This window comes from Panthera uncia, chromosome F2 (assembly GCF_023721935.1).
Source record: "Panthera uncia isolate 11264 chromosome F2, Puncia_PCG_1.0, whole genome shotgun sequence".
NCBI lineage: Eukaryota > Metazoa > Chordata > Mammalia > Carnivora > Felidae > Panthera > Panthera uncia.
This window is the reverse complement of record NC_064812.1, coordinates 48118269-48132885: the sequence shown is the minus strand read 5'-3', so window position 1 is coordinate 48132885 and position 14617 is coordinate 48118269. Positions and strand designations below refer to the sequence as shown.

At 34.5% G+C, this 14617-nt stretch overlaps 1 protein-coding gene across 3 annotated transcripts in view; it reads left to right on the top strand.

Moving 5' to 3' along the window:
* Nucleotides 1–14617, top strand: part of CNBD1 (cyclic nucleotide binding domain containing 1) — a 453327-nt gene that overhangs the window by 54645 nt on the left and 384065 nt on the right. The window lies entirely within an intron of this gene.

The window sequence follows — 14617 nt, the reverse complement described above, 5'->3', positions numbered from 1 at the left end:
ATACACTAAGAATTCAATGCTATAAGCACTTTTCTTGAAAATTGTCATTGCAAATTTGAGAAAATATGGTCGGTCAGAGTTTCCAGGAAATTTGAGAATAGTCAAATTTCTGATGCTTTTACTTACAGCATCAACAATGAAATAAACACAGCAATTACTAGTCTCTTTATAAGAAAGTAGGTGTGAGGGAATTGTGGAGAAGGAAATCATAACCACCTGCCATACATGGGTATAATTAAACTGGTAAGCTGTAAAAATAGAAAATTTAATGAGAATGTGTTCAGTGAATATGTTAAAAATATGCTTTGGTAGAAAATCACTAAAGCACTCAAAGTTACTGGAGTTATAGCCACTTTCATTCCATTAAACCATAATGCTGGCAAAAATTGTATTGGATTAAATTTTTTTAAGTGTCTAGAAGCCTGTGAGTCACTCACCTATGATTTCAAATTGTACTGGGCTGGAGGATTTTCAATGGGGTAATCTCTGTCTTTCTGAAAATAACAAGGTAGCACTTTCAAGAAAACAAAGTTCTTATAAGCTGCAAGAGGAGCCTGAGCAGCTATGGTTCCCTGGCAAAGTGTTGAAATACTAAGGTAAATCTAGGTTGAAGTCAGGATGGAAACTACAAATGGATAAAAACCCTGTACCACCTTAGCAATAGGCTAAAGAGGTACTACGGTAGAAGGATATCCAAACACAAAGTAGAATAGACAAAGGATCTACTGCTGCATTCTTATGTGGACCTTCATGGAGTCCATTTAACAACCAATCTCCAAATACCCTGGACAATAGATGTTGGGATGGTGGCAATTTCCAGAATCTACCCCCTCACTCACATGTGAGAGAATGGATGGGTAGGTAGAGGAGATCCTGAAATACATCAAGCTCCCACTTTCGGTGGCTCGGAATTGGCCAAGTATGACTCTTCAGAATGAAGGTAGCAGGTCTTGACTGCTGTCAATGGGTGGGGCTGTGTTACTCACTGAGACATAATGGCAGAGTAAATGAGAGGGGAACTCACTTTTATGTTTAATATTCACACAAAGCCTTAATTCCTATACATAAAATTCTGATTCTTCCTCATATCAACCTTTGAAGTGGACATGATCAGCTAGTAATAAAAGAGCATTGCATGTGCTAAATCCACAATCTATATTTGTTCTTCTACAGACATGCTTTTTTCTTCTTGTTTCATTGCTACACTAGTGTATTCATTTTCCATTACTGTGTAACAAATTAGCATAAATGTAATGACTTAAAACAACATCCATTTATTATCTTTCTGGGCAAGGCTTAGCTGGGTCCTCTGCTCATGTCTCACAAGGCTTCAATCAAAATGTTTGTAGGGCTACACTCCTTTCTGGAGCATGAGATCTTCTTCCAAGCTTATGGGTGTTGTTGGAAGAATTCAATTCCTTGTGGTTGTAGGGCTGAGGTCTTTACTTTCTTCTTGACTCTCAGTTGAGGGCCCATTTCAGCTCTTACAGGTCCACAGATCTTTGCTGGATCACCCTCTCTCAGGCCTTCCCACAGCATGGAAGTTTAAATATTCAAAGCCAGCAAGGGAGAGTCTCTCTTTCTCCTATTGTGCTAAGATGAAGTTTTGTATAATCTAATCAGTGACCTGGATCTCCTATTACCTTTGTCATATTATATTGGTTAGAAATGAATCATTGGTTTTGTCCCCAAAACTCAGGTATCAGGGATAGAGGGGGTGCTTAGGATATGTTAGCCATATTTAGTAACATCATAAGTCTCTGTGACTCAGTCAACATTTGCAGTGGGGCTATATGCTTTATGTAGTCACAAAAGTAGTTCAACTAAAATCTGTTTACTGATGGATAAGTTGTCATGTCTTTCTTTATCTGTAATTGAACCATGAGCAGATCAATGGGCTGCTTTAGTGATATGATTGAATACATTTTTAAGAGTAGCTACTTTATGCTTTCTAAAATTCTTCACTTTGTCATTCTGCCTGAAATTTGAACAAACAAATAAATTTTGAGTAACCTCCTTTTAAAGAAATGCAAATATGCATGGCAAGATTAAGAAGCTATTGATTATTGATAACTTGGTAAGATTTGGCTTAATCATATTGATTACATAACTTCTACTTTAATTCAGCAGTTTTGAGTAAACAATGCTAGATCAGAGGAAGGATAAATGATTTGAAACACTAAAATCATTGGAAAGGGCATGTCTGGGAGATGTCTCCAGAGAGGTTGGGTTTGAGTAACTAAAGGATGCTATGTAATTGGAAAGTGTGTGTGGAGAACAGACTGAGAGAGAAAGATGAGAGAGAAAAAAGGGTTGGGGGACTTTATGTTAAATTTTTTATTTTAAGGCATATTGGATCGAATATACGCTTGTCATGTGTGTTAGGAGTTTGGATTGTAAGCAACGGAAACTGATTCTGGTTAATTTAAACAAACAAACAAACAAACAAACAAACAAACAAACAGGGTAGGGGAGAGAGGGGAAGCCTATGGAAGAATATTGGGTAGCTCCCCAAATAGAAGAACTACTAGATGCTGGAAATGATATGAACTAGATAACCTCTGCATGTCTTCTCCAAATACAACACTGGACTCAATCAGCTACAAGTATTTTGAGAGTTTTTAGGCTCACACTTTAGTTTCAGGGATAAGGAACCAGATTTTTATAGTTTGTTTTTATACCCATCCCTTAGATAACTGCTGAGGGGGCAGTACACTTTTATTGATAGTTCTTACTGAGTTCACATTCAATTGGTAAGGGATAGCATTTCAAAAGAGAAAGTATTTCAGAAGGAGGAGGAAATGCATCATGAATAAATAACATCAAAAGTTATGAACTAAAACATGACTTGGAATTTTAATTTATAAATAAATTTGACTGATTTAATATTTTTCAGCCATTAATTAATGAATTCAACATATACTTTGGACTTCTATGTATGTTTCTGGCAATGTTCTTGGTATTGGGACCGCAGTGGTGAACACACAATATCTTTACCCTCATGGAAGCTTATATTCTAATGTAAGAGAGAGAGAGATAATAAATACATAATGTATTATATCAGTTAGTGATAAATGCTAGGGAGAAAAGCTAATGCAGAATAGGGGGATAGGGCATGATGAAAATGATCAGAAAACTCTTCTCTGAAAGGTGACGTTGATCAGATAATTTCATGAAATGAGAGAGTGAGCCAATCGAATATCTTGGAGAAGTGCATTGCAGACAATGCGAGAGCCCAGGATGGCAACATGTTTTGTAAATTGAAAAAAATACATTAGCAACAAGACCAGTGCTGTGAAAATGCATGGTTGAGGGGAAAAGGTGGAAATGAGGCTTTGGATGTTACCAGGAACTGGATCATCACCTAGAGTCCTGTAGGTCATGGTAGATTTTTTATCTAGATGTGACTGGCAAAAAGGGAGTGATGCATTATGATTTAAATAGTAATAGGTCATGTGTGGAGAGCTGACTGTGGGTGCAGAAGATTTGGGGTAACCTCAGGAGGCTATGTGGAATTGCTCTCAGAGATGACAGTAGCCTGAATTCTACGTATAGAACTTGATTTTATTTAATTTTTTAAGACATGAGCAGTTTTCAATTGGTAGTCCTGGAAGCACATCAGATTCTTTGCTCAACTTGACCACTAACAGCTAATATCCTGGACAAATGATCTAACACTCTCACATGTTTGTATTTGATTGCACTGCCTGTAACACCACCAGCTTTTAAAATGCAATTATGGATTGGTTTGGTAAAAATAATTGGTTTCTTTATAAATGACTAATTTCTGAAAAGAAAAGTGACATACATGTATATTTGTGGGGGTCGTGGAAAGGGTAAGAGAAGAGACAAACTTATAAATGAGCTGTGAAAAGCAGTTTAAGATCCTCTGAGAATACTTGGCCCAATTGTTTTTTTCTCCTACTTTCTCCAATTAAAGATGTTTCCTCTGAGAGAATGAGGCGTCTGAAGATCATTATGTTTCAGTGGAGCAGTGATGCAAAGCCCTTCTCAGGAATGACTCAGAGGAATTGCTCCCTGGAAGGACATGAGGATTTTTGCTTTTTAGATTCAGGCTGCTTGAAATCCAAATGCAATATGGTTTTTACACTGTTGTTTTCCAAAGAAATGGCATATAAGATGAGGAATTACAATCTCAAACTATATTTTAAGGCTGTATGCTGATGAGAGAAAAATAATGTGTGGGTTTAATTCTGTTAAAAATACAGAGTTTTGATGAAAACTGACTGGGGAGAGGGGACTTACCTGTAGGAAAGAAAGTGTTTATTTCAAGCCAAAAGGGAACATAGGTTAATTAAAGAATGGTGTGGGATGCCTAGGTGGCTCAGTCAGTTAAACGTCTGACTTCTGATTTTGGATCAGGTCCTGATCTCATAGTTCATGGGATCGAGCCCCGCATCCAGCTCTGTGCTGATGATGAGGAGCCTGCTTGGGATTTTCTCTCTTCCTCTCTCTCTCTGCCTCTTTCTCTCTCCTTCAGAATAAATAAACTTAAAAAAGATTTTAAAAAAGAAAAAATAAAGAATGGTCAGAATATTACAAGTAATTTCAATTTTTGACAGAAAACAGTGATCATGTATGATATAAGACAGGAACTAAATGAAGAGAGTTAATTTGTGTTTAGGAGATGAGTTAGCAAAAGATAGAAAGAAATTAAAGATTCCTTGGCAGTAGGTTGATATTATAGAAGAGTAAGGCACTGAATCTTGGTCTGTCCATAATAGTATGAGTCAAAGTGACATTTGGGATGCACATATTGTGAAATGCCTGGACTCTGGAGTCTCAGAGACCTGGGTTCTAAACTGGACTCCTCTAATAACTGGTTGTGTGATCTTGGGCGAACTTCTACCTCTTGATACACAATTTACTAATCTATAAAATGGGCACAATTAGATGAAGGAGTGAACTTGGGATGTGCATTGGGTGATGTCTGGAATTGTTGAATCACTATATTGCACACCTGAAACTAATACAACACTGTATGTTAACTATACTGGGGCTAAAATGAAATTAAATTAAAAAATCAAATGGGCACAATTATTAACCTTATAGGGTCATTGTTGTGAAACCTGAATAAAGTTAAAAATGTAAAGCTCCATGTATATTACTTAGTCTATAATACACGGTACATTGTACAATTCCATCTTCCCTTTGCCAAAGAATCTTGCATATCTTGATAGGTTTTTATACAAAAGAGTTTGCTATGTGCTTGCTACATTTGAAGTATAAAAGGATTCCTGTATCTCAGAATAAGTGTGTCCCTTTTTTTATTTCTTCAAGAAAGAATATGCAAATTTCTCTTATAGTTTATGAATAAATAATGTCTATTAATTATTTATGATATATTACATTAGTTTACAAAGTTGCCAGTAATATTTTCATACTAAAGTTTCATAAATGACTATTTCATCCCAAATTAACTAGGATTTTTAAAAATTTTATTTTTATACTGTTCTTTTGTTTGGAATAAGCAAACTGTATTTTACAATACACCATATTGTATTTCTATTACAATGCTTCTTGTGAAAATTATTTTTTTCACTGTGCAGATGCCTTAGTTAATTTGGGTTGATGTAACAGAAATATCATAGACTGGGTGACTTTAAACAACAAAAATTTATTTCTCACAATTCTGAAGGCTGGGAAGTCTAAGTCAAGGCAGATTGTATCTGGTGAGGGCCTTCTTGGTTCACAGATGGCTGTCTTGCAGTGTCCTCACATGAAGGAATGGGAGAGAACTCTTTGGGGTCTCTTTATAAGGGCACTAAATTTGGTATTCTGAGACTCAATTTCCATGTGTGGAGTTGTGGGGGTTCCCCATACCAACCAGCAGGGTGTTCGAGAATTCAACTCAATTCTAACACTACCTGGAGATAGCATCAGATTCCACAGATGAAGAGTTCACTACTACAAGACATCACCTCTCCTCCTACCCCTTACCCCCATGCTTGTGACAAGCCCAGGCTATAAATCACAGGTTTCTATTTCCCCCTTTTTGTGTTTGATTAATTTGGTCAGTAGCTCACATAACTCAGAGAAACATTTTATTTCTTTGATCACTTGTTTATTATGGGTGGGGGATGGACTAAATGGGTGATGGGAATTAAGTGGGCACTTATGATTAGCATGGGGTTTATATGTAAGTGATGCATCACCAAATACTCCTCAGTATTACACTATATGTTAACTAACTAGAATTTAAATTAAACTTGAAACAAAACAAACAAACAAGAGGATATAACTCAGGAACAGTCAGATAAAAGAGATGCATAGGACAAGGTATGTGGGAAGGGGCATGAAGCTTCCATGCCGTCTCAGGGTGTGCCAAATCTCCCAAATCGCCTCTTGTTTACCAACTTGGAAGCTTTCCAAACCCTGTCCTTTTTGGTTTTTATGGAGGCTTCATTACAAAGTCACAATTGATTAAATCATTGGCCAGTGGTGATTGATTCTGTCTTCAGGCCCCCTCCCCTCCCGGGAGCTGGGAAGGGTTGGGAGTGAGGGGGGATTGAAAGCTCCAACACTTCAGTCACATGGTTGGTTCCTTTGGTAACCAGCCCATATGCTCAGGTGGGGTGTAAAAGTTACTTCATTAACAAGACACCTTTGTCAATCTTAACACTAAGGAAATTCCAAGGGTTTGGGAGCTGTGAGCTCGGAACTGTGGAGAAAGATCAAATATGTGTGAGAAATATATATTTGGCCATTTGAATGATCAAATGAATGACTAAATATATATTTCTTATAAATCACAATATCACAGACACTAATCCTATTCATGAGGACTCCATTCTTAATCACCTAATCATTTCCCAAAGGCTCCACATCTTTACACTATAATAATGAGGCTTAGGATTTTAGCATGCAAATTTTGAGAGGACACAAACATTAAGTCCATAATATGATGTATATTATTTCAACATAGATGTCAATGTTAAAGCTAAGACTTCTTGTCTTGGGTGGCTATTCATTTTTGCATTTCAAGTTAGAATATTTTTTTCATGGAAATATTTTACTAAATATTTGTTATAAATACTTATTAGATTTATAAGTGCAATAGAAAGCAAACATCGTGCACTGAGAGATCAGAATGGAATGACTCTAATGGGGATTTTTTATCATGTGTTGTATTATAATAAGACAATAGAATATGAAAAATATTTCTTATAACAACTGTTTAGTGAAATTACCACAAAAATGCAAGTTTTTGTTAAAAATTTTATGTATGCCCTTACAAAGGACATTAGTTGCCTTCCTACTGTAATTATTCTCACAGACAATGTCATCATGAAGTTACTTCTAACTTTATCAAACAAAGTATCTTAATTTCTTCTGTATAATAAAATTGTGCATTATATATGGCAGGATGCTTTTGTACTCTGGGAGTTGTTATCTAATGGCATGAAAAAACCATTTTGGAGAGACTTAGGAAATCAAGTCTAGACCCAAGTAATGCTATATCTAGAAACTCTTGGAAAGATTTGGCTGTTTCTAGTAGAGTGTAGGCCTGCATGGTCACTGTTGTTTAACTGTCAAATCCTGGGTCTAATTGCAGAGAGATAGTAAACTATTTGGTGGTCTTTAAACGCTTGGAATAGAATTCCTTATTTGTTTCTCTTTCTGTTTAATCGATTAAACATTTATTCTTGCAGAAAGTGGTTTAATTGGTTTCTTAATATTCAGGGTTGACATGATATGCTTGTGGCTTGTGCATGCCTTGATTTGGCTAAAGAGAGTGTGGTAAGTAATCTATAATGTGTTTGCAACATTCTTTTATGGTCCTCGGTGGGTTTGTAACTCTACTTTCTATCTCATGATCTCCGTGGAGTTTAGTTTCAAAATGAGCCACTATATTGGGCTTGCTGTACAGCAAGTTATTCCATCAGCATATGGGTCAATGCTCTTTCTTCTGCATTAGATCCTTGTCATCAAGCCAGACCTGAAAACTATATTGGCTAGAATTCTTCTTTGAAGCATTTATTCTCTATGTATTTAATAATAATTATTATGGCTAAAATTTTCAAATATCATTCTCACCCTTTGCTATTTGATATTACAAACATTTAATAATTTTACAGTTCCTATTTTTTTGCATTTATAATTCTTATTTGAAAGCAATAGAAACTGATTTTTCAGCTAAGAGCAATTATTAGATTTCTGGTTATTTAGAATAATTTCCTTGAAATGGAATAACTGGTAGGTAAAAGAAGACAGATAATATTAAAGGCACTTGATATTTTTAGCTACATTTATTTTTGGAAAGGGTAAACTAATTAATATTGTCCCTAGCAGTGAACATTAGCTTTAAAAAATTCAATTTCATAGAACAACAGTAAAAGATATTACATAATTATTTTAATTTTCATTTCTTTGCTTCCTTCTTGAGCTAAATTTTTCTTTATTTATTGACTATTTGTATTCATTCACTTATTGACTATTTGTATTTATTTGTGTTGATGTGAGCTATATGATCATAGCCTTTATCCATGTTTTCTATTGTGCTTTAATTATGTATTGTTGATCTAAAAAGCTTTATATGTATTATGGCTATAATATGGAGATAGTACCATTTATGCAGTGGAGAATAAATCTTCACAAGAGGATTTTGCCCAAAATATATACGTTCCAATATATATTTCCAGATCATGCTTGATTTTGACAAGTACCTAATGAAGAAGGAAAAAATATGTATATATTTTTGTACAGATATGTATAAATGTGTATACATAACATATACAGCACATTTTAGTAACCTCTTTACTGGGGCATAATTTACATATAATAAAATGCATATTTTAGAGTTTACTATTTGAAATGTCTTGACACATGTATACATTATGAAAGCATCACCACAATCAAGATCATGAACATATCCATCATTCCCAAGAATTTCCTTGTGTACTTCCCTATTTCTTTCTTCTTCCCACCCCCTTTCTTATATCTCACCCCCTGTCTCCAAGCAAACACTTAAACTGCTTTTGGTCACTATAGATGAGTTTACATTTTCTAGAATTGTGTATAAATGGAATTATACAGTATATACTATTTTTTAGTCTGGCTTTTTCACTTAGCACAGTTATTTGGAGATTCATCCATGTTGTGTTTTGTATCAATAATTCATTCTTCTTTTCCCCATGTATGGTAATGCACTATATTAACACACCACAGTTTATCTATCTATCCATCAATTTATGGACATTTGGATTGTTTCTGGTTTTAGGCTATTACACAAAGCTGTTATAAACATTCATATCCAAGTCTTAACATGGGTGTTTGCCTTCACTTCTTTTAAGGAAACACCTGGAAGTAGAACATCTTGATCATATGGCTAATGCATGTTGAACTTTTTAAGAAATTGCCAAACTGTTTTCCAAATTTCTTGCACCACTAGACATTCTCACCATTAGTTTATGAGAGTTCTAGTTCCTCTACATTCTTGCCAAATCTTGCCAAACCTTTCCTAGGTGCAGCATCAAAAGCATGATTCATAAAAGAAGACTGAGTAAGTTAAATTTCATAAAAATTAAGTATTTCTGCTTTTTGCGACACTCTGTTGAGAATGAAAATATAAGCCAGAGACTGGGAATGTATTTCCAAAGCATGTATCTAATAAAGGAATTTACATAAAATATAAAGAAACCTCAATATTTTTGCAATTGTTTTCCCATTTTCTTTTAAAGTGTGCAAAATATTTGCATAAATATTTCACCAAAGAATATATATTAAGCACAAGTATGTACATGAAAATACCAACATCATTATTCATTAGAGAAGTGCAAATTAAAATCATGATATATCACTACACATTTATTAGAATGGCTAAAATGTTAAAGAATGTCTTCTGTATAAATTTAAGTTGTATAGCCTAATGACTTGACTTACATGTGTTCTATAAGGATTACCACAATAAATTTAGCTAGCATCCATTATCTCAAATAGATTAAAAATGACTTTTTCTTTGTTTCAGGAAGTTTTAGGATCTGATATCTTAGCCACTTTCATATCATTGTATTTTCTAACCAAACATTATAAGTATATGTGAAAGCTATTTAACTAGGTTTATATATATGTTTATGACTGGCTGCCTTACTGAACTCTTATTAATTCCAATAGATTTTGAATTGAGTTTCTTTTAATTATTTGTGTCATGAAACTATCCAGGAATAATGATAATTTATCTTCTTTTGAAGAGATATATTTTGTTTTCATTTATCTTAATGCATTAAAAATAGCATTAAAATAGTATTAAATAAATAATTGTGTGAACAGTGACCACCTTTTTAGTGTATTTTGTTTTAATGCTATGCCTCAAATGTTTCACCATAATACTATGTGATATTGGCTCTTGGTTGAAGGGAAAAAAACAACTTTTAGAGTAAATCATTCCTGTCAAGAAGTATTGAGTTGAAAACCCAGCTTGCAACTTGCTAGATATGTGATCATAAATAATTTATCTAACCTATGTTTATTTTTAAGGAGGTGATAAATATATCTAGTTCTCATGATTTTTAAGAAGCTTAAAGAGCTAGTGTATATGAAATGCATAAACGTATAATGTTTTGCACATAGTAGGTGAGATACACACACATGCACATGCACTCACACAAACACACTCATACACACGTCTTCATTCTTTTCCACTCTGCTCTTTGTGCCAGCGGGATGAACTTTATAAATTGTGTCAGCCACTCTTTCTGAATCTTTTCTGGTTGTATTTAGTACAATAGGAGACACTAGAAGGTGACAATGGATGGAAGCAGACTGAGTGAGGTCAGTTATTCCTTTGGATCTTTTCTTTCCAAATAGACTAGGTTGTCTGTTTCCTTCTACCGAATGCAGTAGAACTGCCCTTCTACAACTACAGCCCTTTCAAGATATCAAGGATCCCTCCTTTCCCTAGGGCCATCAGGCCTATTATAGTAACAACTTCCTGCTGTACCTGTCCTTGGTTCCAGCTACTTATCCTTCACTCTCCTGTAGATTTCCCTCAACCCTGTCTATATTTCTGTAAATAATCCCTTTATTAAAATCCTCTTAATAATTTCTTCTGAGTGTGTAATCTCCTTCCTTTTTGATGCAATGTGTATGTTGTTCTATGTAAACACATATAACATTTCCAAACTCCCCAGAGTGCTGTACCAGATCCTTACTATTTGGCCCCCTTGTCTTCTATATTGTGCTTTAAACCCCACCTATGCCAAATCACCTGTAGTTCTCTTACTGGGCTGCTGTTTCATGCGCTTGTGCTAATGCTCTTCCCCTTTTTTTGTACCTCTCTCTCCCCATTCACTTTTCAACTTTCTCTGTGAAGCCTTTTCTGATACACCAAGTAAAAGTCTACAATTATCTATTTGAGTCTCTATCGGTAGACATCTATATAAATTATTGTCTTAGTACCAGAATAGGTTTATTTGCATGGCCAAATGTTATACTTTCATTATTAAACTATAATTTCCCTAAAGGGTGGGGACTTGTCTCCTCATCATTGTTCATTCCATGCCTAGCGTGTAGTTTCTAGCATACAGTAGGTACTGAAGAAATGTTTACAGAATAAATTAACCCAGTTATTATTATTAGGAGTTAATTAATATAGTCTATGTTAGACTTGAAATGTTGTGGAAAAGGTTGTAAGCTACAGTGATTCAGAAGTTATGTTTCCTCACTGAGTGAGTGAGCTGTCCAGCCCAATTTGTTGGCCTCTCTGGCATGCAATATGACTGGGGTGGGGGTGGAGAATGTTTTATGCCACACTCATTTTATACATTTCTGTACTTCATTAAGAATGGAGTGAAAATAGGTCTTAAGTGTTTTCACTGCCCTCACATGCTTTTCTTTCTGAGTTGACATTTTGTTTTATAATACTAGGTGAATTTCCATGTGGCTTAAATAGACAGAGATTTACTCTTTTTCTTGATAGAATTGGGGCAGATGGTGGAAGTTTGAGGAAACTTTAATTATTCATTTTTTTAAAGAGTGGTAATCTTCTAATTTCTGGTAGTTATCTGATACCATGTTTTTTTTTTTCTCCAGAGGCCACCTAGTACATAGTAGGAAATTAATAAATATGCATTGACTATTGCACAAGTAAGGTTTCAACATTCTGTTTTTGTTTGTTTGTTTTGTTTTTACAGTGGAAAGTATACTCCAAATAATTATTAGGAGGAAGGGAAATATTTTGTCTTGTAACTCTAATTTTAAACATTCAAAGGTATAATTGGACTATTTTATTTTATTTTTTTTAATTTTTAAAAAATTTTTTTAACATTTATTTATTTTTGAGACAGAGAGAGACAGAGCATGAACGGGGGAGGGTCAGAGAGAGAGAGGGAGACACAGAATCTGAAACAGGCTCCAGGCTCTGAGCTGTCAGCACAGAGCCTGACATGGGGCTTGAACTCACGAACCGCGAGATCATGACCTGAGCCGAAGTTGGATGCTTAACCGACTGAGCCACCCAGGCGCCCCTGGATTTTTTATTTTATAAAAGAGGAAATAATAGTGACCAAAACACAATATTCAATCTCATCAGTTACTAGGGAAATATAAATTATATTTATATAATGAAATACCAGTACATGCCCACCAGATAAAAAACATTAAAAAGTGGAAAAATACAGTATTTTGGCAAGAATGTGGCATTATTATGTACTGATTTTGAGAGTACAAATATTGCACATATATGTACCAAGAGGCATTTATAAGATTATTCACAATAGCATTTTTCTTGGTAGAAATGTTGTAAACCTTCTAAGTGTCCAGTAACAGTAGAATGGATATAAATGGTAGCATAACCACATAATGGAACAAAATATTATAGTGACTGAATGGACATTCATTACCATTAATCTGATTTACAGAAAGCCAGTCTCCATATTGACTTTCACATGTCAGTGACCTTTATGTGTCAGGGTGGGTGGATGAGCTTTCTCTTGAGGAAGCAACAATGATATTAATAACAAGAAAGACTTTTATTTTCTAAAACATAAATGAGACATGAGATAATCTACACAGTATATTTGAAACAATGTCTTTACTTTAAAGTTGAAATTAGCCAGTGGTTTATATTTGAAATTTGGTTTATCAAATATGGAGTTAGTATTCCTAATAAGTATGTCTCTTTGTTTACATTTCCTAGTATACACACAATAATCCCTGTAACCTATTCTAGTGTTTATGTTTGTAAATGTCATGCTTTTTATTTTAGCAACCTATGTTATGATTATAGCTCTCTATATAGCAAATAAATATTCTTTTGTAGAAAAAGTGCAATCTATACCACAGCCTAGGTGTTACATTGTAACTTTTCATGTAACTTTTCATCTTTTTTTCATTTAGAGAAATGTTAAGATTATATTTTCAAATCAATTCAAATTTTGACTCTATCAGTAAGTAATTAATTCACAAAATCAGATTAAAAATCAGGTCATGTTCTCCCTTTGTAGTCTTTATTGTCTTTATTATTAATCACTGAAGAACAAGAGTATTTGTTTTCTTGTGTATTTGTAATATAGGAAATATATTTTGCCTTAGTTTAAATAAGAAAATGTCAGGATGAAAACTATAATAAATAACATTGAGTATCTAATTTTAAATGATTACTCTCCTAGAAATATTTCTTAATAAAAAGATATTTCATATAAATTAGCTCTTCAATATAGATATTGGAAGTAACGTGTCTCCATAGAGGAGGTCCCATGGGGTGTGTGCTTTTAAGGTCATTTTCTGTGCTAAAGGCTAGGTATGGTCTCAAAGCTTCAGCTTGGACCACCTACACTCTCCTTCCCAAGTTAACCGCCATTTTTTACAGAGCACCAAGGTAATATAAGAGCAATGTGGTGACATGCTAGATTCTTCCAATGTTGTTGAAAAATGTAACAACTTATGGTGCTTGAAAGAAAAATCTTTTTGATTGAATTGCTTTACTTATAATAAACAGTTGTGCTTCCATAAACACAGATTACTCAATTTTTGCTATTTTAAGTGATTTTGATACTTATAAGCTCTAAAAGGTAGATTTATCAACAGCTTTAAAGTATTTGCTTTTCTTTTCTCCTGCAATTACCTTTTTTGTATTCTCTTCACACTTGGGACTAGAATTTGTAACACTTGGAAATTTATTACTTTAAAAAAATGAAACAAATCTAACAATTTATCAAGAAAAATTACTTTGGGGGTGGTATGCTGAGTAGTAGTTCCCTGACCCCCAAGGTGACTATTTCCCTGGCTGTGAGCAGTGTTGCTTACTGCTGGCTCTCACCTGCCAATTCTTAACAAGTGAACTATCCAGCCCAAGCTTGTGCCCCATCTCTGGTATGCAATGATTAGGGGAGTGTTGGGGAATATTTTAAGTCATATTGACTTTATACATTTCTCTACTTCCTTAGTGAATGTCTAGCTCACTGCTCAACACTTGTATCTCAATATGGATTTATTTTCAGATTTTAAACACATTTTGAAAAAGTGTAAGAAGTTAATTAATTTTGTGGTGACTGGGTGGCTCAATTGGTTAAGCATCTTGATTTCAGCTCAGATCATGATCTCATGGTTCATGACACTGAGCCCTGCATCAGGCTCTACACTGACCATGCGATGCCTG